At 41.6% G+C, this 21,491-nt stretch overlaps 65 pseudogenes; all 65 read right to left on the bottom strand.

Moving 5' to 3' along the window:
- Window positions 1-112: 112 nt before the first annotated feature.
- Window positions 113-231, bottom strand: LOC134587767 (5S ribosomal RNA; annotated as a pseudogene).
- A 134-nt stretch (window positions 232-365) lies between these two features.
- LOC134597054 (5S ribosomal RNA) lies at window positions 366-484 on the bottom strand (annotated as a pseudogene).
- A 134-nt stretch (window positions 485-618) lies between these two features.
- Window positions 619-737, bottom strand: LOC134590056 (5S ribosomal RNA; annotated as a pseudogene).
- A 134-nt stretch (window positions 738-871) lies between these two features.
- LOC134595513 (5S ribosomal RNA) lies at window positions 872-990 on the bottom strand (annotated as a pseudogene).
- Window positions 991-1,124: 134 nt separating this feature from the next.
- Window positions 1,125-1,243, bottom strand: LOC134590044 (5S ribosomal RNA; annotated as a pseudogene).
- A 225-nt stretch (window positions 1,244-1,468) lies between these two features.
- LOC134595263 (5S ribosomal RNA) lies at window positions 1,469-1,587 on the bottom strand (annotated as a pseudogene).
- Window positions 1,588-1,812: 225 nt separating this feature from the next.
- On the bottom strand, window positions 1,813-1,931 carry LOC134596945 (5S ribosomal RNA; annotated as a pseudogene).
- A 134-nt stretch (window positions 1,932-2,065) lies between these two features.
- On the bottom strand, window positions 2,066-2,184 carry LOC134595662 (5S ribosomal RNA; annotated as a pseudogene).
- A 559-nt stretch (window positions 2,185-2,743) lies between these two features.
- Window positions 2,744-2,862, bottom strand: LOC134590031 (5S ribosomal RNA; annotated as a pseudogene).
- Window positions 2,863-3,421: 559 nt separating this feature from the next.
- LOC134590019 (5S ribosomal RNA) lies at window positions 3,422-3,540 on the bottom strand (annotated as a pseudogene).
- A 225-nt stretch (window positions 3,541-3,765) lies between these two features.
- LOC134588542 (5S ribosomal RNA) lies at window positions 3,766-3,884 on the bottom strand (annotated as a pseudogene).
- Window positions 3,885-4,018: 134 nt separating this feature from the next.
- Window positions 4,019-4,137, bottom strand: LOC134590008 (5S ribosomal RNA; annotated as a pseudogene).
- A 225-nt stretch (window positions 4,138-4,362) lies between these two features.
- Window positions 4,363-4,481, bottom strand: LOC134588287 (5S ribosomal RNA; annotated as a pseudogene).
- A 134-nt stretch (window positions 4,482-4,615) lies between these two features.
- LOC134598227 (5S ribosomal RNA) lies at window positions 4,616-4,735 on the bottom strand (annotated as a pseudogene).
- A 225-nt stretch (window positions 4,736-4,960) lies between these two features.
- LOC134589391 (5S ribosomal RNA) lies at window positions 4,961-5,079 on the bottom strand (annotated as a pseudogene).
- Window positions 5,080-5,304: 225 nt separating this feature from the next.
- On the bottom strand, window positions 5,305-5,423 carry LOC134597002 (5S ribosomal RNA; annotated as a pseudogene).
- A 134-nt stretch (window positions 5,424-5,557) lies between these two features.
- Window positions 5,558-5,676, bottom strand: LOC134596143 (5S ribosomal RNA; annotated as a pseudogene).
- Window positions 5,677-5,901: 225 nt separating this feature from the next.
- On the bottom strand, window positions 5,902-6,020 carry LOC134597343 (5S ribosomal RNA; annotated as a pseudogene).
- A 134-nt stretch (window positions 6,021-6,154) lies between these two features.
- Window positions 6,155-6,274, bottom strand: LOC134598225 (5S ribosomal RNA; annotated as a pseudogene).
- A 225-nt stretch (window positions 6,275-6,499) lies between these two features.
- On the bottom strand, window positions 6,500-6,618 carry LOC134596850 (5S ribosomal RNA; annotated as a pseudogene).
- A 225-nt stretch (window positions 6,619-6,843) lies between these two features.
- On the bottom strand, window positions 6,844-6,962 carry LOC134596025 (5S ribosomal RNA; annotated as a pseudogene).
- A 134-nt stretch (window positions 6,963-7,096) lies between these two features.
- LOC134595354 (5S ribosomal RNA) lies at window positions 7,097-7,215 on the bottom strand (annotated as a pseudogene).
- Window positions 7,216-7,440: 225 nt separating this feature from the next.
- Window positions 7,441-7,559, bottom strand: LOC134596085 (5S ribosomal RNA; annotated as a pseudogene).
- A 225-nt stretch (window positions 7,560-7,784) lies between these two features.
- On the bottom strand, window positions 7,785-7,903 carry LOC134598010 (5S ribosomal RNA; annotated as a pseudogene).
- Window positions 7,904-8,037: 134 nt separating this feature from the next.
- Window positions 8,038-8,156, bottom strand: LOC134596558 (5S ribosomal RNA; annotated as a pseudogene).
- A 225-nt stretch (window positions 8,157-8,381) lies between these two features.
- LOC134597331 (5S ribosomal RNA) lies at window positions 8,382-8,500 on the bottom strand (annotated as a pseudogene).
- A 134-nt stretch (window positions 8,501-8,634) lies between these two features.
- LOC134595760 (5S ribosomal RNA) lies at window positions 8,635-8,753 on the bottom strand (annotated as a pseudogene).
- Window positions 8,754-8,978: 225 nt separating this feature from the next.
- Window positions 8,979-9,097, bottom strand: LOC134598144 (5S ribosomal RNA; annotated as a pseudogene).
- Window positions 9,098-9,322: 225 nt separating this feature from the next.
- On the bottom strand, window positions 9,323-9,441 carry LOC134594993 (5S ribosomal RNA; annotated as a pseudogene).
- Window positions 9,442-9,575: 134 nt separating this feature from the next.
- On the bottom strand, window positions 9,576-9,694 carry LOC134588088 (5S ribosomal RNA; annotated as a pseudogene).
- A 225-nt stretch (window positions 9,695-9,919) lies between these two features.
- LOC134587834 (5S ribosomal RNA) lies at window positions 9,920-10,038 on the bottom strand (annotated as a pseudogene).
- Window positions 10,039-10,263: 225 nt separating this feature from the next.
- On the bottom strand, window positions 10,264-10,382 carry LOC134595482 (5S ribosomal RNA; annotated as a pseudogene).
- A 134-nt stretch (window positions 10,383-10,516) lies between these two features.
- LOC134588931 (5S ribosomal RNA) lies at window positions 10,517-10,635 on the bottom strand (annotated as a pseudogene).
- Window positions 10,636-10,860: 225 nt separating this feature from the next.
- Window positions 10,861-10,979, bottom strand: LOC134595239 (5S ribosomal RNA; annotated as a pseudogene).
- Window positions 10,980-11,356: 377 nt separating this feature from the next.
- On the bottom strand, window positions 11,357-11,475 carry LOC134588483 (5S ribosomal RNA; annotated as a pseudogene).
- Window positions 11,476-11,700: 225 nt separating this feature from the next.
- LOC134595695 (5S ribosomal RNA) lies at window positions 11,701-11,819 on the bottom strand (annotated as a pseudogene).
- A 134-nt stretch (window positions 11,820-11,953) lies between these two features.
- Window positions 11,954-12,072, bottom strand: LOC134594347 (5S ribosomal RNA; annotated as a pseudogene).
- Window positions 12,073-12,206: 134 nt separating this feature from the next.
- Window positions 12,207-12,325, bottom strand: LOC134589048 (5S ribosomal RNA; annotated as a pseudogene).
- Window positions 12,326-12,885: 560 nt separating this feature from the next.
- Window positions 12,886-13,004, bottom strand: LOC134589996 (5S ribosomal RNA; annotated as a pseudogene).
- A 134-nt stretch (window positions 13,005-13,138) lies between these two features.
- LOC134589984 (5S ribosomal RNA) lies at window positions 13,139-13,257 on the bottom strand (annotated as a pseudogene).
- Window positions 13,258-13,573: 316 nt separating this feature from the next.
- Window positions 13,574-13,692, bottom strand: LOC134594587 (5S ribosomal RNA; annotated as a pseudogene).
- Window positions 13,693-14,008: 316 nt separating this feature from the next.
- LOC134597945 (5S ribosomal RNA) lies at window positions 14,009-14,127 on the bottom strand (annotated as a pseudogene).
- A 134-nt stretch (window positions 14,128-14,261) lies between these two features.
- On the bottom strand, window positions 14,262-14,380 carry LOC134589972 (5S ribosomal RNA; annotated as a pseudogene).
- Window positions 14,381-14,515: 135 nt separating this feature from the next.
- On the bottom strand, window positions 14,516-14,634 carry LOC134589961 (5S ribosomal RNA; annotated as a pseudogene).
- A 134-nt stretch (window positions 14,635-14,768) lies between these two features.
- On the bottom strand, window positions 14,769-14,887 carry LOC134595200 (5S ribosomal RNA; annotated as a pseudogene).
- Window positions 14,888-15,022: 135 nt separating this feature from the next.
- On the bottom strand, window positions 15,023-15,141 carry LOC134589113 (5S ribosomal RNA; annotated as a pseudogene).
- Window positions 15,142-15,457: 316 nt separating this feature from the next.
- Window positions 15,458-15,576, bottom strand: LOC134589949 (5S ribosomal RNA; annotated as a pseudogene).
- Window positions 15,577-15,710: 134 nt separating this feature from the next.
- On the bottom strand, window positions 15,711-15,829 carry LOC134589064 (5S ribosomal RNA; annotated as a pseudogene).
- A 134-nt stretch (window positions 15,830-15,963) lies between these two features.
- Window positions 15,964-16,081, bottom strand: LOC134588879 (5S ribosomal RNA; annotated as a pseudogene).
- A 134-nt stretch (window positions 16,082-16,215) lies between these two features.
- LOC134598158 (5S ribosomal RNA) lies at window positions 16,216-16,334 on the bottom strand (annotated as a pseudogene).
- Window positions 16,335-16,559: 225 nt separating this feature from the next.
- LOC134589937 (5S ribosomal RNA) lies at window positions 16,560-16,678 on the bottom strand (annotated as a pseudogene).
- A 316-nt stretch (window positions 16,679-16,994) lies between these two features.
- Window positions 16,995-17,113, bottom strand: LOC134587831 (5S ribosomal RNA; annotated as a pseudogene).
- A 316-nt stretch (window positions 17,114-17,429) lies between these two features.
- On the bottom strand, window positions 17,430-17,548 carry LOC134597944 (5S ribosomal RNA; annotated as a pseudogene).
- A 134-nt stretch (window positions 17,549-17,682) lies between these two features.
- Window positions 17,683-17,801, bottom strand: LOC134589926 (5S ribosomal RNA; annotated as a pseudogene).
- A 135-nt stretch (window positions 17,802-17,936) lies between these two features.
- LOC134589913 (5S ribosomal RNA) lies at window positions 17,937-18,055 on the bottom strand (annotated as a pseudogene).
- A 134-nt stretch (window positions 18,056-18,189) lies between these two features.
- LOC134595199 (5S ribosomal RNA) lies at window positions 18,190-18,308 on the bottom strand (annotated as a pseudogene).
- Window positions 18,309-18,443: 135 nt separating this feature from the next.
- LOC134589112 (5S ribosomal RNA) lies at window positions 18,444-18,562 on the bottom strand (annotated as a pseudogene).
- A 316-nt stretch (window positions 18,563-18,878) lies between these two features.
- On the bottom strand, window positions 18,879-18,997 carry LOC134595679 (5S ribosomal RNA; annotated as a pseudogene).
- A 225-nt stretch (window positions 18,998-19,222) lies between these two features.
- Window positions 19,223-19,341, bottom strand: LOC134595945 (5S ribosomal RNA; annotated as a pseudogene).
- Window positions 19,342-19,566: 225 nt separating this feature from the next.
- LOC134596421 (5S ribosomal RNA) lies at window positions 19,567-19,685 on the bottom strand (annotated as a pseudogene).
- A 134-nt stretch (window positions 19,686-19,819) lies between these two features.
- On the bottom strand, window positions 19,820-19,938 carry LOC134589414 (5S ribosomal RNA; annotated as a pseudogene).
- A 134-nt stretch (window positions 19,939-20,072) lies between these two features.
- Window positions 20,073-20,191, bottom strand: LOC134597211 (5S ribosomal RNA; annotated as a pseudogene).
- Window positions 20,192-20,325: 134 nt separating this feature from the next.
- Window positions 20,326-20,444, bottom strand: LOC134588710 (5S ribosomal RNA; annotated as a pseudogene).
- A 134-nt stretch (window positions 20,445-20,578) lies between these two features.
- Window positions 20,579-20,697, bottom strand: LOC134594983 (5S ribosomal RNA; annotated as a pseudogene).
- A 225-nt stretch (window positions 20,698-20,922) lies between these two features.
- On the bottom strand, window positions 20,923-21,041 carry LOC134595554 (5S ribosomal RNA; annotated as a pseudogene).
- Between the last annotated feature and the right edge of the window lie 450 nt (window positions 21,042-21,491).

The following is a 21,491-nucleotide window of genomic DNA, read 5'->3' as shown; positions in this document are numbered from 1 at the left end:
TGCAAAAAAGAAATAAACAAAAGCTTACGGCACCTGAGGTTCCTAGTTGGTCTCCCATACGGAAAAAAGTGGTCTGATTATGACATCATAATGCAAAAAAGAAATAAACAAAAGCTTACGGCACCTGAGGTTCCTAGTTGGTCTCCCATACAAGTACTAACCAGGCCCGAATCTGGATGGCTTCCGAGATCTGACGAGATCAGGCATTTTCAGACTGGTATTGCCGTATGTGAAATTAAGAGAATGCGATCTCGCTAATGTTGGTAGAATATCAAACTCTGGTTGCGACAAAAGACAAGACGCTTCTGGATAGGGAAAAAAGTGGTCTGATTATGACATCATAATGCAAAAAAGAAATAAACAAAAGCTTACGGCACCTGAGGTTCCTAGTTGGTCTCCCATACAAGTACCAACCAGGCCCGAGTCCGGATGGCTTCTGAGATCTGACGAGATCAGGCATTTTCAGACTGGTATGGCCGCAAGGGAAATTAAGAGAATGCGATCTCGCTAATGTTGGTAGAATATCAAACTCTGGTTGCGACAAAAGACAAGACGCTTCTGGATAGGGAAAAAAGTGGTCTGATTATGACATCATAATGCAAAAAAGAAATAAACAAAAGCTTACGGCACCTGAGGTTCCTAGTTGGTCTCCCATACAAGTACTAACCAGGCCCGAGTCTGGATGGCTTCCGAGATCTGACGAGATCAGGCATTTTCAGACTGGTATGGCCGTAAGTGAAATTAAGAGAATGCGATCTCGCTAATGTTGGTAGAATATCAAACTCTGGTTGCGACAAAAGACAAGACACTTCTGGATAGGGAAAAAAGTGGTCTGATTATGACATCATAATGCAAAAAAGAAATAAACAAAAGCTTACGGCACCTGAGGTTCCTAGTTGGTCTCCCATACAAGTACTAACCAGGCCCGAGTCTGGATGGCTTCCGAGGTCTGACGAGATCAGGCATTTTCAGACTGGTATGGCCGTAAATGAAATTAAGAGAATGCGATCTCGCTAATGTTGGTAGAATATCAAACTCTGGTTGCGACAAAAGACAAGACGCTTCTGGATAGGGAAAAAAGTGGTCTGATTATGACATCATAATGCAAAAAAGAAATAAACAAAAGCTTACGGCACCTGAGGTTCCTAGTTGGTCTCCCATACAAGTACTAACCAGGCCCGAGTCTGGATGGCTTCCGAGATCTGACGAGATCAGGCATTTTCAGACTGGTATGGCCGTAAGTGAAATTAAGAGAATGCGATCTCGCTAATGTTGGTAGAATATCAAACTCTGGTTGCGACAAAAGACAAGACGCTTCTGGATAGGGAAAAAAGTGGTCTGATTATGACATCATAATGCAAAAAAGAAATAAACAAAAGCTTACGGCACCTGAGGTTCCTAGGTAGTCTCCCATAGGGAAAAAAGTGGTCTGATTATGACATCATAATGCAAAAAAGAAATAAACAAATGCTTACGGCACCTGAGGTTCCTAGTTGGTCTCCCATACAAGTACTAACCAGGCCCGAGTCTGGATGGCTTCCGAGATCTGACGAGATCAGGCATTTTCAGACTGGTATGGCCATAAGTGAAATTAAGAGAATGCGATCTCGCTAATGTTGGTAGAATATCAAACTCTGGTTGCGACAAAAGACAAGACGCTTCTGGATAGGGAAAAAAGTGGTCTGATTATGACATCATAATGCAAAAAAGAAATAAACAAAAGCTTACGGCACCTGAGGTTCCTAGTTGGTCTCCCATAGGGAAAAAAGAAGTCTGATTATGACATCATAATGCAAAAAATAAATAAACAAAAGCTTACGGCACCTGAGATTCCTAGTTGGTCTCCCATACAATTACTAACCAGGCCCAAGTCTGGATGGCTTCCGAGATCTGACGAGATCAGGCATTTTCAGACTGGTATGGCCGTAAATGAAATAAAGAGAATGCGATCTCGCTAATGTTGGTAGAATATCAAACTCTGGTTGCGACAAAAGACAAGACGCTTCTGGATAGGGAAAAAAGTGGTCTGATTATGACATCATAATGCAAAAAAGAAATAAACAAAAGCTTACGGCACCTGAGGTTCCTAGTTGGTCTCCCATACAAGTACTAACCAGGCCCAAGTCTGGATGGCTTCCGAGATCTGACAAGATCAGGCATTTTCAGACTGGTATGGCCGTAAGTGAAATTAAGAGAATGCGATCTCGCTAATGTTGGTAGAATATCAAACTCTGGTTGCGACAAAAGACAAGACGCTTCTGGATAGGGAAAAAAGTGGTCTGATTATGACATCATAATGCAAAAAAGAAATAAACAAAAGCTTACGGCACCTGAGGTTCCTAGTTGGTCTCCCATAGGGAAAAAAGTGGTCTGATTATGACATCATAATGCAAAAAAGAAATAAACAAAAGCTTACGGCACCTGAGGTTCCTAGTTGGTCTCCCATACAAGTACTAACCATGCCCGAGTCTGGATGGCTTCCGAGATCTGGCATTTTCAGACTGGTATGGCCGTAAGGGAAATTAAGATGATGCGATCTCGCTAATGTTGGTAGAATATCAAACTCTGGTTGCGACAAAAGACAAGACGCTTCTGGATAGGTAAAAAAGTGGTCTGGTTATGACATCATAATGCAAAAAAGAAATAAACAAAAGCTTACGGCACCTGAGGTTCCTAGTTGGTCTCCCATAGGGAAAAAAGTGGTCTGATTATGACATCATAATGCAAAAAAGAAATAAACAAAAGCTTACGGCACCTGAGGTTCCTAGTTGGTCTCCCATACAAGTACTAACCAGGCCCGAGTCTGGATGGCTTCCGAGATCTGACGAGATCAGGCATTTTCAGACTGGTATGGCCGTAAGTGAAATTAAGGGAATGCGATCTCGCTAATGTTGGTAGAATATCAAACTCTGGTTGCGACAAAAGACAAGACGCTTCTGGATAGGGAAAAAAGTGGTCTGATTATGACATCATAATGCAAAAAAGAAATAAACAAAAGCTTACGGCACCTGAGGTTCCTAGTTGGTCTCCCATAGGGAAAAAAGTGGTCTGATTATGACATCATAATGCAAAAAAGAAATAAACAAAAGCTTACGGCACCTGAGGTTCCTAGTTGGTCTCCCATACAAGTACTAACCATGCCCGAGTCTGGATGGCTTCCGAGATCTGGCATTTTCAGACTGGTATGGCCGTAAGGGAAATTAAGATGATGCGATCTCGCTAATGTTGGTAGAATATCAAACTCTGGTTGCGACAAAAGACAAGACGCTTCTGGATAGGTAAAAAAGTGGTCTGGTTATGACATCATAATGCAAAAAAGAAATAAACAAAAGCTTACGGCACCTGAGGTTCCTAGTTGGTCTCCCATAGGGAAAAAAGTGGTCTGATTATGACATCATAATGCAAAAAAGAAATAAACAAAAGCTTACGGCACCTGAGGTTCCTAGTTGGTCTCCCATACAAGTACTAACCAGGCCCGAGTCTGGATGGCTTCCGAGATCTGACGAGATCAGGCATTTTCAGACTGGTATGGCCGTAAGTGAAATTAAGGGAATGCGATCTCGCTAATGTTGGTAGAATATCAAACTCTGGTTGCGACAAAAGACAAGACGCTTCTAAATAGGGAAAAAAGTGGTCTGATTATGACATCATAATGCAAAAAAGAAATAAACAAAAGCTTACGGCACCTGAGGTTCCTAGTTGGTCTCCCATAGGGAAAAAAGTGGTCTGATTATGACATCATAATGCAAAAAAGAAATAAACAAAAGCTTACGGCACCTGAGGTTCCTAGTTGGTCTCCCATACAAGTACTAACTAGGCCCGAGTCTGGATGGCTTCCGAGATCTGACGAGATCAGGCATTTTCAGACTAGTATGGCTGTAAGTGAAATTAAGAGAATGAGATCTCGCTAATGTTGGTAGAATATCAAACTCTGGTTGCGACAAAAGACAAGACGCTTCTGGATAGGGAAAAAAGTGGTCTGATTATGACATCATAATGCAAAAAAGAAATAAACAAAAGCTTACGGCACCTGAGGTTCCTAGTTGGTCTCCCATACAAGTACTAACCAGGCCCGAGTCTGGATGGCTTCCGAGATCTGACGAGATCAGGCATTTTCAGACTGGTATGGCCGTAAGTGAAATTAAGAGAATGCGATCTCGCTAATGTTGGTAGAATATCAAACTCTGGTTGCGACAAAAGACAAGACGCTTCTAAATAGGGAAAAAAGTGGTCTGATTATGACATCATAATGCAAAAAAGAAATAAACAAAAGCTTACGGCACCTGAGGTTCCAAGTTGGTCTCCCATAGGGAAAAAAGTGGTCTGATTATGACATCATAATGCAAAAAAGAAATAAACAAAAGCTTACAGCACCTGAGGTTCCTAGTTGGTCTCCCATACAAGTACTAACCAGGCCCGAGTCTGGATGGCTTCCGAAATCTGACAAGATCAGGCATTTTCAGACTGGTATGGCCATAAGTGAAATTAAGAGAATGCGATCTCGCTAATGTTGGTAGAATATCAAACTCTGGTTGCGACAAAAGACAAGACGCTTCTGGATAGGGAAAAAAGTGGTCTGATTATGACATCATAATGCAAAAAAGAAATAAACAAAAGCTTACGGCACCTGAAGTTCCTAGTTGGTCGTCCCATACAAGTACTAACCAGGCCCGAGTCTGGATGGCTTCCGAGATCTGACGAGATCAGGCATTTTCAGACTGGTATGGCCGTAAGTGAAATTAAGAGAATGCGATCTCGCTAATGTTGGTAGAATATCAAACTCTGGTTGCGACAAAAGACAAGACGCTTCTGGATAGGGAAAAAAGTGGTCTGATTATGACATCATAATGCAAAAAAGAAATAAACTAAAGCTTACGGCACCTGAGGTTCCTAGTTGGTCTCCCATAGGGAAAAAAGTGGTCTGATTATGACGTCATAATGCAAAAAATAAATAAACAAAAGCTTACGGCACCTGAGGTTCCTAGTTGGTCTCCCATACAAGTACTAACCAGGCCCGAGTCTGGTTGGCTTCCGAGATCTGACGAGATCAGGCATTTTCAGACTGGTATGGCCGTAACGGAAATTAAGAGAATGCGATCTCGCTAATGTTGGTAGAATATCAAACTCTGGTTGCGACAAAAGACAAGACGCTTCTGGATAGGGAAAAAAGTGGTCTGATTATGACATCATAATGCAAAAAAGAAATAAACTAAAGCTTACGGCACCTGAGGTTCCTAGTTGGTCTCCCATAGGGAAAAAAGTGGTCTGATTATGACGTCATAATGCAAAAAAGAAATAAACAAAAGCTTACGGCACCTGAGGTTCCTAGTTGGTCTCCCATACAAGTACTAACCAGGCCCGAGTCTGGATGGCTTCCAAGATCTGACGAGATCAGGCATTTTCAGACTGGTATGGCCATAAGTGAAATTAAGAGAATGCGATCTCGCTAATTTTGGTAGAATATCAAACTCTGGTTGCAACAAAAGACAAGACGCTTCTGGATAGGGAAAAAAGTGGTCTGATTATGACATCATAATGCAAAAAAGAAATAAACAAAAGCTTACGGCACCTGAGGTTCCTAGTTGGTCTCCCATACAAGTACTAACCAGGCCCAAGTCTGGATGGCTTCCGATATCTGATGAGATCAGGCATTTTCAGACTGGTATGGCCGTAAATGAAATTAAGAGAATGCGATCTCGCTAATGTTGGTAGAATATCAAACTCTGGTTGCGACAAAAGACAAGACGCTTCTGGATAGGGAAAAAAGTGGTCTGATTATGACATCATAATGCAAAAAAGAAATAAACAAAAGCTTACGGCACCTGAGGTTCTTAGTTGGTCTCCCATAGGGAAAAAAGTGGTCTGATTATGACATCATAATGCAAAAAAGAAATAAACAAAAGCTTACGGCACCTGAGGTTCCTAGTTGGTCTCCCATACAAGTACTAACCAGGCCCAAGTCTGGATGGCTTCCGAGATCTGACGAGATCAGGCATTTTCAGACTGGTATGGCCGTAAGTGAAATTAATAGAATGCGATCTCGCTAATGTTGGTAGAATATCAAACTCTGGTTGCGACAAAAGACAAGACGCTTCTGGATAGGGAAAAAAGTGGTCTGATTATGACATCATAATGCAAAAAAGAAATAAACAAAAGCTTACGGCACCTGAAGTTCCTAGTTGGTCGTCCCATACAAGTACTAACCAGGCCCGAGTCTGGATGGCTTCCGAGATCTGACGAGATCAGGCATTTTCAGACTGGTATGGCCGTAAGTGAAATTAAGAGAATGCGATCTCGCTAATGTTGGTAGAATATCAAACTCTGGTTGCGACAAAAGACAAGACGCTTCTGGATAGGGAAAAAAGTGGTCTGATTATGACATCATAATGCAAAAAAGAAATAAACTAAAGCTTACGGCACCTGAGGTTCCTAGTTGGTCTCCCATAGGGAAAAAAGTGGTCTGATTATGACGTCATAATGCAAAAAAGAAATAAACAAAAGCTTACGGCACCTGAGGTTCCTAGTTGGTCTCCCATACAAGTACTAACCAGGCCCGAGTCTGGATGGCTTCCGAGATCTGACGAGATCAGGCATTTTCAGACTGGTATGGCCGTAACGGAAATTAAGAGAATGCGATCTCGCTAATGTTGGTAGAATATCAAACTCTGGTTGCGACAAAAGACAAGACGCTTCTGGATAGGGAAAAAAGTGGTCTGATTATGACATCATAATGCAAAAAAGAAATAAACTAAAGCTTACGGCACCTGAGGTTCCTAGTTGGTCTCCCATAGGGAAAAAAGTGGTCTGATTATGACGTCATAATGCAAAAAAGAAATAAACAAAAGCTTACGGCACCTGAGGTTCCTAGTTGGTCTCCCATACAAGTACTAACCAGGCCCGAGTCTGGATGGCTTCCAAGATCTGACGAGATCAGGCATTTTCAGACTGGTATGGCCGTAAGTGAAATTAAGAGAATGCGATCTCGCTAATTTTGGTAGAATATCAAACTCTGGTTGCAACAAAAGACAAGACGCTTCTGGATAGGGAAAAAAGTGGTCTGATTATGACATCATAATGCAAAAAAGAAATAAACAAAAGTTTACGGCACCTGAGGTTCCTAGTTGGTCTCCCATACAAGTACTAACCAGGCCCAAGTCTGGATGGCTTCCGATATCTGATGAGATCAGGCATTTTCAGACTGGTATGGCCGTAAATGAAATTAAGAGAATGCGATCTCGCTAATGTTGGTAGAATATCAAACTCTGGTTGCGACAAAAGACAAGACGCTTCTGGATAGGGAAAAAAGTGGTCTGATTATGACATCATAATGCAAAAAAGAAATAAACAAAAGCTTACGGCACCTGAGGTTCTTAGTTGGTCTCCCATAGGGAAAAAAGTGGTCTGATTATGACATCATAATGCAAAAAAGAAATAAACAAAAGCTTACGGCACCTGAGGTTCCTAGTTGGTCTCCCATACAAGTACTAACCAGGCCCAAGTCTGGATGGCTTCCGAGATCTGACGAGATCAGGCATTTTCAGACTGGTATGGCTGTAAGTGAAATTAATAGAATGCGATCTCGCTAATGTTGGTAGAATATCAAACTCTGGTTGCGACAAAAGACAAGACGCTTCTGGATAGGGAAAAAAGTGGTCTGATTATGACATCATAATGCAAAAAAGAAATAAACAAAAGCTTACGGCACCTGAGGTTCCTAGTTGGTCTCCCATAGGGAAAAAAGTGGTCTGATTATGACATCATAATGCAAAAAAGAAATAAACAAAAGCTTACGGCACCTGAGGTTCCTAGTTGGTCTCCCATACAAGTACTAACCAGGCCCGAGTTTGGATGGCTTCCAAGATCTGACGAGATCAGGCATTTTCAGACTGGTATGGCCGTAAGTGAAATTAAGAGAATGCGATCTCGCTAATTTTGGTCGAATATCAAACTCTGGTTGCGACAAAAGACAAGACGCTTCTGGATAGGGAAAAAAGTGGTCTGATTATGACATCATAATGCAAAAAAGAAATAAACAAAAGCTTACAGCACCTGAGGTTCCTAGTTGGTCTCCCATACAAGTACTAACCAGGCCCAAGTCTGGATGGCTTCCGATATCTGATGAGATCAGGCATTTTCAGACTGGTATGGCCGTAAATGAAATTAAGAGAATGCGATCTCGCTAATGTTGGTAGAATATCAAACTCTGGTTGCGACAAAAGACAAGACGCTTCTGGATAGGGAAAAAAGTGGTCTGATTATGACATCATAATGCAAAAAAGAAATAAACAAAAGCTTACGGCACCTGAGGTTCCTAGTTGGTCTCCCATAGGGAAAAAAGTGGTCTGATTATGACATCATAATGCAAAAAAGAAATAAACAAAAGCTTACGGCACCTGAGGTTCCTAGTTGGTCTCCCATACAAGTACTAACCAGGCCCAAGTCTGGATGGCTTCCGAGATCTGACGAGATCAGGCATTTTCAGACTGGTATGGCCGTAAGTGAAATTAAGAGAATGCGATCTCGCTAATGTTGGTAGAATATCAAACTCTGGTTGCGACAAAAGACAAGACGCTTCTGGATAGGGAAAAAAGTGGTCTGATTATGACATCATAATGCAAAAAAGAAATAAACAAAAGCTTTCGGCACCTGAAGTTCCTAGTTGGTCTCCCATACAAGTACTAACCAGGCCCGAGTCTGGATGGCTTCTGAGATCTGACGAGATCAGGCATTTTCAGACTGGTATGGCCGTAAGGGAAATTAAGAGAATGCGATCTCGCTAATGTTGGTAGAATATCAAACTCTGGTTGCGACAAAAGACAAGACGCTTCTGGATAGGGAAAAAAGTGGTCTGATTATGACATCATAATGCAAAAAAGAAATAAACAAAAGCTTACGGCACCTGAGGTTCCTAGTTGGTCTCCCATAGGGAAAAAAGTGGTCTGATTATGACATCATAATGCAAAAAAGAAATAAACAAAAGCTTACGGCACCTGAGGTTCCTAGTTGGTCTCCCATACAAGTACTAACCAGGCCCAAGATTGGATGGCTTCCGAGATCTGACGAGATCAGGCATTTTCAGACTGGTTTGGCCGTAAGTGAAATTAAGAGAATGCGATCTCGTTAATGTTGGTAGAATATCAAACTCTGGTTGCGACAAAAGACAAGACGCTTCTGGATAGGGAAAAAAGTGGTCTGATTATGACATCATAATGCAAAAAAGAAATAAACAAAAGCTTACGGCACCTGAGGTTCCTAGTTGGTCTCCCATAGGGAAAAAAGTGGTCTGATTATGACATCATAATGCAAAAAAGAAATAAACAAAAGCTTACGGCACCTGAGGTTCCTAGTTGGTCTCCCATACAAGTACTAACCAGGCCCAAGTCTGGATGGCTTCCGAGATCTGACGAGATCAGGCATTTTCAGACTGGTTTGGCCGTAAGTGAAATTGAGAGAATGCGATCTCGTTAATGTTGGTAGAATATCAAACTCTGGTTGCGACAAAAGACAAGATGCTTCTGGATAGGGAAAAAAGTGGTCTGATTATGACATCATAATGCAAAAAAGAAATAAACAAAAGCTTACGGCACCTGAGGTTCCTAGTTGGTCTCCCATACAAGTACTAACCAGGCCCAAGTCTGGATGGCTTCCGATATCTGATGAGATCAGGCATTTTCAGACTGTTATGGCCGTAAATGAAATTAAGAGAATGCGATCTCGCTAATGTTGGTAGAATATCAAACTCTGGTTGCGACAAAAGACAAGACGCTTCTGGATAGGGAAAAAAGTGGTCTGATTATGACATCATAATGCAAAAAAGAAATAAACAAAAGCTTACGGCACCTGAGGTTCCTAGTTGGTCTCCCATAGGGAAAAAAGTGGTCTGATTATGACATCATAATGCAAAAAAGAAATAAACAAAAGCTTACGGCACCTGAGGATCCTAGTTGGTCTCCCATACAAGTACTAACCAGGCCCAAGTCTGGATGGCTTCCGAGATCTGACAAGATCAGGCATTTTCAGACTGGTATGGCCGTAAGTGAAATTAAGAGAATGCGATCTCGCTAATGTTGGTAGAATATCAAACTCTGGTTGCGACAAAAGACAAGACGCTTCTGGATAGGGAAAAAAGTGGTCTGATTATGACATCATAATGCAAAAAAGAAATAAACAAAAGCTTACGGCACCTGAGGTTCCTAGTTGGTCTCCCATAGGGAAAAAAGTGGTCTGATTATGACATCATAATGCAAAAAAGAAATAAACAAAAGCTTACAGCACCTGAGGTTCCTAGTTGGTCTCCCATACAAGTACTAACCAGGCCCAAGTCTGGATGGCTTCCGAGATCTGACGAGATCAGGCATTTTCAGACTGGTACGGCCGTAAGTGAAATTAAGCGAATGCGATCTCGCTAATGTTGGTAGAATATCAAACTCTGGTTGCGACAAAAGACAAGACGCTTCTGGATAGGGAAAAAAGTGGTCTGATTATGACATCATAATGCAAAAAAGAAATAAACAAAAGCTTACGGCACCTGAGGTTCCTAGTTGGTCTCCCATACAAGTACTAACCAGTCCCAAGTCTGGATGGCTTCCGATATCTGATGAGATCAGACATTTTCAGACTGGTATGGCCGTAAATGAAATTAAGAGAATGCGATCTCGCTAATGTTGCTAGAATATCAAACTCTTTTTGCGACAAAAGACAAGACGCTTCTGGATAGGGAAAAAAGTGGTCTGATTATGACATCATAATGCAAAAAAGAAATAAACAAAAGCTTATGGCACCTGAGGTTCCTAGTTGGTCTCCCATAGGGAAAAAAGTGGTCTGATTATGACATCATAATGCAAAAAAGAAATAAACAAAAGCTTACGGCACCTGAGGTTCCTAGTTGGTCTCCCATACAAGTACTAACCAAGCCCGAGTCTGGATGGCTTCCGAGATCTGACGAGATCAGGCATTTTCAGACTGGTATGGCCGTAAGTGAAATTAAGAGAATGCGATCTCGCTAATGTTGGTAGAATATCAAACTCTGGTTGCGACAAAAGACAAGACGCTTCTGGATAGGGAAAAAAGTGGTCTGATTATGACATCATAATGCAAAAAAGAAATAAACAAAAGCTTACGGCACCTGAGGTTCCTAGTTGGTCTCCCATACAAGTACTAACCAGGCCCGAGTCTGGATGGCTTCCGAGAACTGGCATTTTCAGACTGGTATGGTCGTAATCAAAATTAAGAGAATGCGATCTCGCTAATGTTGGTAGAATATCAAACTCTGGTTGCGACAAAAGACAAGACGCTTCTGGATAGGGAAAAAAGTGGTCTGATTATGACATCAACATGCAAAAAAGAAATAAACAAAAGCTTACGGCACCTGAGGTTCCTAGTTGGTCTCCCATACAAGTACTAACCAGACCCGAGTCTGGATGGCTTCCGAGATCTGACGAGAGCAGGCATTTTCAGACTGGTATGGCCGTAAATGAAACTAATAGAATGCGATCTCGCTAATGTTGGTAGAATATCAAACTCTGGTTGCGACAAAAGACAAGACGCTTCTGGATAGGGAAAAAAGTGGTCGGATTATGACATCATAATGCAAAAAAGAAATAAACAAAAGCTTACGTCACCTGAGGTTCCTAGTTGGTCTCCCATAGGGAAAAAAGTGGTCTGATTATGACATCATAATGCAAAAAAGAAATAAACAAAAGCTTACGGCACCTGAGGTTCCTAGTTGGTCTCCCATACAAGTACTAACCAGGCCCGAGTCTGGATGGCTTCCGAGATCTGACGAGATCAGGCATTTTCAGACTGGTATGGCCGTAATTGAAATTAAGCGAATGCGATCTCGCTAATGTTGGTAGAATATCAAACTCTGGTTGCGATAAAAGACAAGATGCTTCTGGATAGGGAAAAAAGTGGACTGATTATGACATCATAATGCAAAAAAGAAATAAACAGAAGCTTACGGCACCTGAGGTTCCTAGTTGGTCTCCCATACAAGTACTAACCAGGCCCAAGTCTGGATGGCTTCCGAGATCTGACGAGATCAGGCATTTTCAAACTGGTATGGCCGTAAGTGAAATTAAGCGAATGCGATCTCGCTAATGTTGGTAGAATATCAAACTCTGGTTGCGACAAAAGACAAGACGCTTCTGGATAGGGAAAAAAGTGGTCTGATTATGATATCATAATGCAAAAAAGAAATAAACAAAAGCTTACGGCACCTGAAGTTCCTAGTTGGTCTCCCATACAAGTACTAACCAGGCCCGAGTCTGGATGGCTTCCGAGATCTGACGAGATCAGGCATTTTCAGACTGGTATGGCCGTAAGTGAAATTAAGAGAATGCGATATCGCTAATGTTGGTAGAATATCAAACTCTGGTTGCGACAAAAGACAATCTGCTTCTGGATAGGGAAAAAAGTGGTCTGATTATGACATCATAATGCAAAAAAGAAATAAACAAAAGCTTACGGCACCTGAGGTTCCTAGTTGGTCTCCCATACAAGTACTAACCAGGCCCGAGTCTGGATGGTTTCCGAGATCTGGCATTTTCAGACTGGTATGGCCGTAAGTGAAATTAAGAGAATGCGATCTCGCTAATGTTGGTAGAATATCAAACTCTGGTTGCGACAAAAGACAAGACGCTTCTTGATAGAGAAAAAAGTGGTCTGATTATGACATCATAATGCAAAAAAGAAATGAACAAAAGCTTACGGCACCTGAGGTTCCTAGTTGGTCTCCCATAGGGAAAAAAGTGGTCTGATTATGACATCATAATGCAAAAAAGAAATAAACAAAAGCTTACGGCACCTGAGGTTCCTAGTTGGTCTCCCATAGGGAAAAAAAGTGGTCTGATTATGACATCATAATGCAAAAAAGAAATAAACAAAAGCTTACGGCACCTGAGGTTCCTAGTTGGTCTCCCATACAAGTACTAACCAGGCCCGAGTCTGGATGGCTTCCGAGATCTGACGAGATCAGGCATTTTCAGACTGGTATGGCCGTAAGTGAAATTAAGGGAATGCGATCTCGCTAATGTTGGTAGAATATCAAACTCTGGTTGCGACAAAAGACAAGACGCTTCTCTATAGGGAAAAAAGTGGTCTGATTATGACATCATAATGCAAAAAAGAAATAAACAAAAGCTTACGGCACCTGAGGTTCCTAGTTGGTCTCCCATACAAGTACTAACCAGGCCCGAGTCTGGATGGCTTCCGAGATCTGACGAGATCAGGCATTTTCAGACTGGTATGGCCGTAAGTGAAATTAAGAGAATGCGATCTCGCTAATGTTGGTAGAATATCAAACTCTGGTTGCGACAAAAGACAAGACGCTTCTGGATAGGGAAAAAAGTGGTCTGATTATGACATCATAATGCAAAAAAGAAATAAACAAAAGCTTACGGCACCTGAGGTTCCTAGTTGGTCTCCCATAGGGAAAAAAGTGGTCTGATTATGACATCATAATGCAAAAAATAAATAAACAAAAGCTTACGGCACCTGAGGTTCCTAGTTGGTCTCCCATAGGGAAAAAAGTGGTCTGATTATGACATCATAATGCAAAAAAGAAATAAACAAAAGCTTACGGCACCTGAGGTTCCTAGTTGGTCTCCCATACAAGTACTAACCAGGCCCGAGTCTGGATGGCTTCCGAGATCTGACGAGATCAGGCATTTTCAGACTGGTATGGCCGTAAGGGAAATTAAGAGAATGCGATCTCGCTAATGTTGGTAGAATATCAAACTCTGGTTGCGACAAAAGACAAGACGCTTCTGGATAGGGAAAAAAGTGGTCTGATTATGACATCATAATGCAAAAAATAAATAAACAAAAGCTTACGGCACCTGAGGTTCCTAGTTGGTCTCCCATAGGGAAAAAAGTGGTCTGATTATGACATCATAATGCAAAAAAGAAATAAACAAAAGCTTACGGCACCTGAGGTTCCTAGTTGGTCTCCCATAGGGAAAAAAGTGGTCTGATTATGACATCATAATGCAAAAAAGAAATAAACAAAAGCTTACGGCACCTGAGGTTCCTAGTTGGTCTCCCATACAAGTACTAACCAGGCCCGAGTCTGGATGGCTTCTGAGATCTGACGAGATGAGGCATTTTCAGACTGGTATGGCCATAAGTGAAATTAAGAGAATGCAATCTCGCTAATGTTGGTAGAATATCAAACTCTGGTTGCGACAAAAGACAAGACGCTTCTCTATAGGGAAAAAAGTGGTCTGATTATGACATCATAATGCAAAAAAGAAATAAACAAAAGCTTACGGCACCTGAGGTTCCTAGTTGGTCTCCCATACAAGTACTAACCAGGCCCGAGTCTGGATGGCTTCCGAGATCTGACGAGATCAGGCATTTTCAGACTGGTATGGCCGTAAGTGAAATTAAGAGAATGCGATCTCGCTAATGTTGGTAGAATATCAAACTCTGGTTGCGACAAAAGACAAGACGCTTCTGGATAGGGAAAAAAGTGGTCTGATTATGACATCATAATGCAAAAAATAAAATAAAAAAAAGCTTACGGCACCTGAGGTTCCTAGTTGGTCTCCCATACAAGTACTAACCAGGCCCGAGTCTGGATGGCTTCCGAGATCTGACGAGATCAGGCATTTTCAGACTGGTATGGCCGTAAGTGAAATTAAGAGAATGCGATCTCGCTAATGTTGGTAGAATATCAAACTCTGGTTGCGACAAAAGACAAGACGCTTCTGGATAGGGAAAAAAGTGGTCTGATTATGACATCATAATGCAAAAAAGAAATAAACAAAAGCTTACGGCACCTGAGGTTTCTAGTTGGTCTCCCATACAAGTACTAACCTGGCCCGAGTCTGGATGGCTTCCGAGATCTGATGAGATCAGGCATTTTCAGACTGGTATGGCCGTAAGTGAAATTAAGAGAATGCGATCTCGCTAATGTTGGTAGAATATCAAACTCTGGTTGCGACAAAAGACAAGACGCTTCTGCATAGGGAAAATAATTGGTCTGATTATGACATCATAATGCAAAAAATAAATAAACAAAAGCTTACGGCACCTGAGGTTCCTAGTTGGTCTCAAATACAAGTACTAACCAGGCCCGAGTCTGGATGGCTTCCGAGATCTGACGAGATCAGGCATTTTCAGACTGGTATGGCCATAAGGGAAATTAAGAGAATGCGATCTCGCTAATGTTGGTAGAATATCAAACTCTGGTTGCGACAAAAGACAAGACGCTTCTGGATAGGGAAAAAAGTGGTCTGATTATGACATCATAATGCAAAAAAGAAATAAAAAAAAGCTTACGGCACCTGAGGTTCCTAGTTGGTCTCCCATAGGGAAAAAAGTGGTCTGATTATGACATCATAATGCAAAAAAGAAATAAAAAAAAGCTTACGGCACCTGAGGTTCCTAGTTGGTCTCCCATAGGGAAAAAAGTGGTCTGATTATGACATCATAATGCAAAAAAGAAATAAACAAAAGCTTACGGCACCTGAGGTTCCTAGTTGGTCTCCCATACAAGTACTAACCAGGCCCGAGTCTGGATGGCTTCCGAGATCTGACGAGATCAGGCATTTTCAGACTGGTATGGCCGTAAGTGAAATTAAGAGAATGCGATCTCGCTAATGTTGGTAGAATATCAAACTCTGGTTGCGACAAAAGACAAGACGCTTCTGGATAGGGAAAAAAGTGGTCTGATTATGACATCATAATGCAAAAAAGAAATAAACAAAAGCTTACGGCACCTGAGGTTCCTAGTTGGTCTCCCATGCAAGTACTAACCAGACCCGAGTCTGGATGGCTATCGAGATCTGACGAGATCAGGCATTTTCAGACTTGTATGGCCGTAAGTGAAATTAAAAGAATGCGATCTCACTTTTGTTGGTAGAATATCAAACTCTGGTTGCGACATAAGACAAGACGCTTCTGGATAGGGAAAAAAGTGGTCTGATTATGACATCATAATGCAAAAAAGAAATAAACAAAAGCTTACGGCACCTGAGGTTCCTAGTTGGTCTCCCATACAAGTACTAACCAGGCCCGAGTCTGGATGGCTTCTGAGTAAGACGAGATCAGGCATTTTCAGACTGGTATGGCCATAAGTGAAATTAAGAGAATGCAATCTCGCTAATGTTGGTAGAATATCAAACTCTGGTTGCGACAAAAGACAAGACGCTTCTCTATAGGGAAAAAAGTGGTCTGATTATGACATCATAATGCAAAAAAGAAATAAACAAAAGCTTACGGCACCTGAGGTTCCTAGTTGGTCTCCCATACAAGTACTAACCAGGCCCGAGTCTGGATGGCGTCCAAGATCTGACGAGATCAGGCATTTTCAGACTGGTATGGCCGTAAGGGAAATGAAGAGAATGCGATCTCGCTAATGTTGGTAGAATATCAAACTCTGGTTGCGACAAAAGACAAAACGCTTCTGAATAGGGAAATAAGTGGTCTGATTATGACATCATAATGCAAAAAAGAAATAAACAAAAGCTTACGGCACCTGAGGTTCCTAGTTGGTCTCCCATAGGGAAAAAAATGGTCTGATTATGACATCATAATGCAAAAAAGAAATAAACAAAAGCTTACGGCACCTGAGGTTCCTAGTTGGTCTCCCATACAAGTACTAACCAGGCCCGAGTCTGGATGGCTTCCGAGATCTGACGAGATCAGGCATTTTCAGACTGGTATGGCCGTAAGTGAAATTAAGAGAATGCGATCTCGCTAATGTTGGTAGAATATCAAACTCTGGTTGCGACAAAAGACAAGACGCTTCTGGATAGGGAAAAAAGTGGTGTGATTATGACATCATAATGCAAAAAAGAAATAAACAAAAGCTTACGGCACCTGAGGTTCCTAGTTGGTCTCCCATAGGGAAAAAAGTGGTCTGATTATGACATCATAATGCAAAAAAGAAATAAACAAAAGCTTACGGCACCTGAGGTTCCTAGTTGGTCTCCCATAGGGAAAAAAGTGGTCTGATTATGACATCATAATGCAAAAAAGAAATAAACAAAAGCTTACGGCACCTGAGGTTCCTAGTTGGTCTCCCATACAAGTACTAACCAAGCCCGAGTCTGGATGGCTTCCGAGATTTGACGAGATCAGGCATTTTCAGACTGGTATGGCCGTAAGGGAAATTAAGAGAATGCGATCTCGCTAATGTTGGTAGAATATCAAACTCTGGTTGCGACAAAAGACAAGACGCTTCTGGATAGGGAAAAAAGTGGTCTGATTATGACATCATAATGCAAAAAATAAATAAACAAAAGCTTACGGCACCTGAGGTTCCTAGTTGGTCTCCCATAGGGAAAAAAGTGGTCTGATTATGACATCATAATGCAAAAAAGAAATAAACAAAAGCTTACGGCACCTGAGGTTCCTAGTTGGTCTCCCATAGGGAAAAAAGTGGTCTGATTATGACATCATAATGCAAAAAAGAAATAAACAAAAGCTTACGGCACCTGAGGTTCCTAGTTGGTCTCCCATACAAGTACTAACCAGGCCCGAGTCTGGATGGCTTCTGAGATCTGACGAGATGAGGCATTTTCAGACTGGTATGGCCATAAGTGTAATTAAGAGAATGCAATCTCGCTAATGTTGGTAGAATATCAAACTCTGGTTGCGACAAAAGACAAGACGCTTCTCTATAGGGAAAAAAGTGGTCTGATTATGACATCATAATGCAAAAAAGAAATAAACAAAAGCTTACGGCACCTGAGGTTCCTAGTTGGTCTCCCATACAAGTACTAACCAGGCCCGAGTCTGGATGGCTTCCGAGATCTGACGAGATCAGGCATTTTCAGACTGGTATGGCCGTAAGTGAAATTAAGAGAATGCGATCTCGCTAATGTTGGTAGAATATCAAACTCTGGTTGCGACAAAAGACAAGACGCTTCTGGATAGGGAAAAAAGTGGTCTGATTATGACATCATAATGCAAAAAATAAAATAAAAAAAAGCTTACGGCACCTGAGGTTCCTAGTTGGTCTCCCATACAAGTACTAACCAGGCCCGAGTCTGGATGGCTTCCGAGATCTGACGAGATCAGGCATTTTCAGACTGGTATGGCCGTAAGTGAAATTAAGAGAATGCGATCTCGCTAATGTTGGTAGAATATCAAACTCTGGTTGCGACAAAAGACAAGACGCTTCTGGATAGGGAAAAAAGTGGTCTGATTATGACATCATAATGCAAAAAAGAAATAAACAAAAGCTTACGGCACCTGAGGTTTCTAGTTGGTCTCCCATACAAGTACTAACCTGGCCCGAGTCTGGATGGCTTCCGAGATCTGATGAGATCAGGCATTTTCAGACTGGTATGGCCGTAAGTGAAATTAAGAGAATGCGATCTCGCTAATGTTGGTAGAATATCAAACTCTGGTTGCGACAAAAGACAAGACGCTTCTGCATAGGGAAAATAATTGGTCTGATTATGACATCATAATGCAAAAAATAAATAAACAAAAGCTTACGGCACCTGAGGTTCCTAGTTGGTCTCAAATACAAGTACTAACCAGGCCCGAGTCTGGATGGCTTCCGAGATCTGACGAGATCAGGCATTTTCAGACTGGTATGGCCATAAGGGAAATTAAGAGAATGCGATCTCGCTAATGTTGGTAGAATATCAAACTCTGGTTGCGACAAAAGACAAGACGCTTCTGGATAGGGAAAAAAGTGGTCTGATTATGACATCATAATGCAAAAAAGAAATAAAAAAAAGCTTACGGCACCTGAGGTTCCTAGTTGGTCTCCCATAGGGAAAAAAGTGGTCTGATTATGACATCATAATGCAAAAAAGAAATAAAAAAAAGCTTACGGCACCTGAGGTTCCTAGTTGGTCTCCCATAGGGAAAAAAGTGGTCTGATTATGACATCATAATGCAAAAAAGAAATAAACAAAAGCTTACGGCACCTGAGGTTCCTAGTTGGTCTTCCATACAAGTACTAACCAGGCCCGAGTCTGGATGGCTTCCGAGATCTGACGAGATCAGGCATTTTCAGACTGGTATGGCCGTAAGTGAAATTAAGAGAATGCGATCTCGCTAATGTTGGTAGAATATCAAACTCTGGTTGCGACAAAAGACAAGACGCTTCTGGATAGGGAAAAAAGTGGTCTGATTATGACATCATAATGCAAAAAAGAAATAAACAAAAGCTTACGGCACCTGAGGTTCCTAGTTGGTCTCCCATAGGGAAAAAAGTGGTCTGATTATGACATCATAATGCAAAAAAGAAATAAACAAAAGCTTACGGCACCTGAGGTTCCTAGTTGGTCTCCCATACAAGTACTAACCAGGCCCGAGTCTGGATGGCTTCCAAGATCTGATGAGATCAGGCATTTTCAGACTGGTATGGCCGTAAGGGAAATTAAGAGAATGCGATCTCGCTAATATTGGTAGAATATCAAACTCTGGTTGCGACAAAAGACAAGACGCTTCTGGATAGGGAAAAAAGTGGTCTGATTATGACATCATAATGCAAAAAAGAAATAAACAAAAGCTTACGGCACCTGAGGTTCCTACTTGGTCTCCCATAGGGAAAAAAGTGGTTTGATTATGACATCATAATGCAAAAAAGAAATAAACAAAAGCTTACGGCACCTGAGGTTCCTAGTTGGTCTCCCATACAAGTACTAACCAGGCCCGAGTCTGGATGGCTTCCGAGATCTGACAAGATCAGGCATTTTCAGACTGGTATGGCCGTAAGTGAAATTAAGAGAATGCGATCTCGCTAATGTTGGTAGAATATCAAACTCTGGTTGCGACAAAAGACAAGACGCTTCTGGATAGGGAAAAAAGTGGTCTGATTATGACATCATAATGCAAAAAAGAAATAAACAAAAGCTTACGGCACCTGAGGTTCCTAGTTGGTCTCCCATACAGGTACTAACCAGGCCCAAGTCTGGATGGCTTCCGAGATCTGACGAGATCAGGCATTTTCAGACTGGTATGGCCGTAAGTGAAATTAAGAGAATGCGATCTCGCTAATGTTGGTAGAATATCAAACTCTGGTTGCGACAAAAGACAAGACGCTTCTGGATAGGGAAAAAAGTGGTCTGATTATGACATCATAATGCAAAAAAGAAATAAACAAAAGCTTACGGCACCTGAGGTTCCTAGTTGGTCTCCCATACAGGTACTAACCAGGCCCAAGTCTGGATGGCTTCCGAGTTCTGACGAGATCAGGCATTTTCAGAATGGTATGGCCATAAGTGAAATTAAGAGAATGCGATCTCGCTAATGTTGGTAGAATATCAAACTCTGGTTGCGACAAAAGACAAGACGCTTCTGGATAGGGAAAAAAGTGGTCTGATTATGACATCATAATGCAAAAAAGAAATAAACAAAAGCTTACGGCACCTGAGGTTCCTAGTTGGTCTCCCATACAAGTACTAACCAGGCCCAAGTCTGGATGACTTCCGAGATCTGACGAGATCAGGCATTTTCAGACTGGTATAGCCGTAAGTGAAATTAAGAGAATGCGATCTCGCTAATGTTGGTAGAATATCAAACTCTGGTTGCGACAAAAGACAAGACGCTTCTGGATAGGGAAAAAAGTGGTCTGATTATGACATCATAATGCAAAAAAGAAATAAACAAAAGCTTACGGCACCTGAGGTTCCTAGTTGGTCTCCCATACAAGTACTAACCAGGCCCGTGTCTGGATGGCTTCCGAGATCTGACGAGATCAGGCATTTTCAGACTGGTATGGCCGTAAGTGAAATTAAGAGAATGCGATCTCGCTAATGTTGGTAGAATATCAAACTCTGGTTGCGACAAAAGACAAGACACTTCTGGATAGGGAAAAAAGTGGTCTTATTATGACATCATAATGCAAAAAAGAAATAAACAAAAGCTTACGGCACCTGAGGTTCCTAGTTGGTCTCCCATAGGGAAAAAAGTGGTCTGATTATGACATCATAATGCAAAAAATAAATAAACAAAAGCTTACGGCACCTGAGGTTCCTAGTTGGTCTCCCATACAAGTACTAACCAGGCCCGAGTCTGGATGGCTTCCGAGATCTGACGAGACCAGGCATTTTCAGACTGGTATGGCCGTAAGTGAAATTAAGAGAATGCGATCTCGCTAATGTTGGTAGTATATCAAACTCTGGTTGCGACAAAAGACAAGACGCTTCTGGATATGGAAAAAAGTGGTCTGATTATGACATCATAATGCAAAAAAGAAATAAACAAAAGCTTACAGCACCTGAGGTTCCTAGTTGGTCTCCCATACACGTACTAACCAGACCCGAGTCTGGATGGCTTCCGAGATCTGACGAGATCAGGCATTTTCAGACTGGTATGGCGTCAGTGAAATTAAGAGAATGCGATCTCGCTAATGTTTAATTACCCAGACATAAATTGGGACATAGGGACTGGTAGCTCAGCAAAGGGAATTAGGTTTTTAAACTTGTTAAATGACAACTTCATGTCACAACTTGTACAAGCACCAACTAGAATGGACGCTTGTCTGGACCTGGTTTTAACAAACAACGTTGATCTTTTGACCA

This window comes from Pelobates fuscus, chromosome 2, assembly GCF_036172605.1.
Source record: "Pelobates fuscus isolate aPelFus1 chromosome 2, aPelFus1.pri, whole genome shotgun sequence".
Taxonomy (NCBI): Eukaryota; Metazoa; Chordata; class Amphibia; order Anura; family Pelobatidae; genus Pelobates; species Pelobates fuscus.
This window is presented reverse-complemented; position numbering and strand designations above follow the sequence as displayed.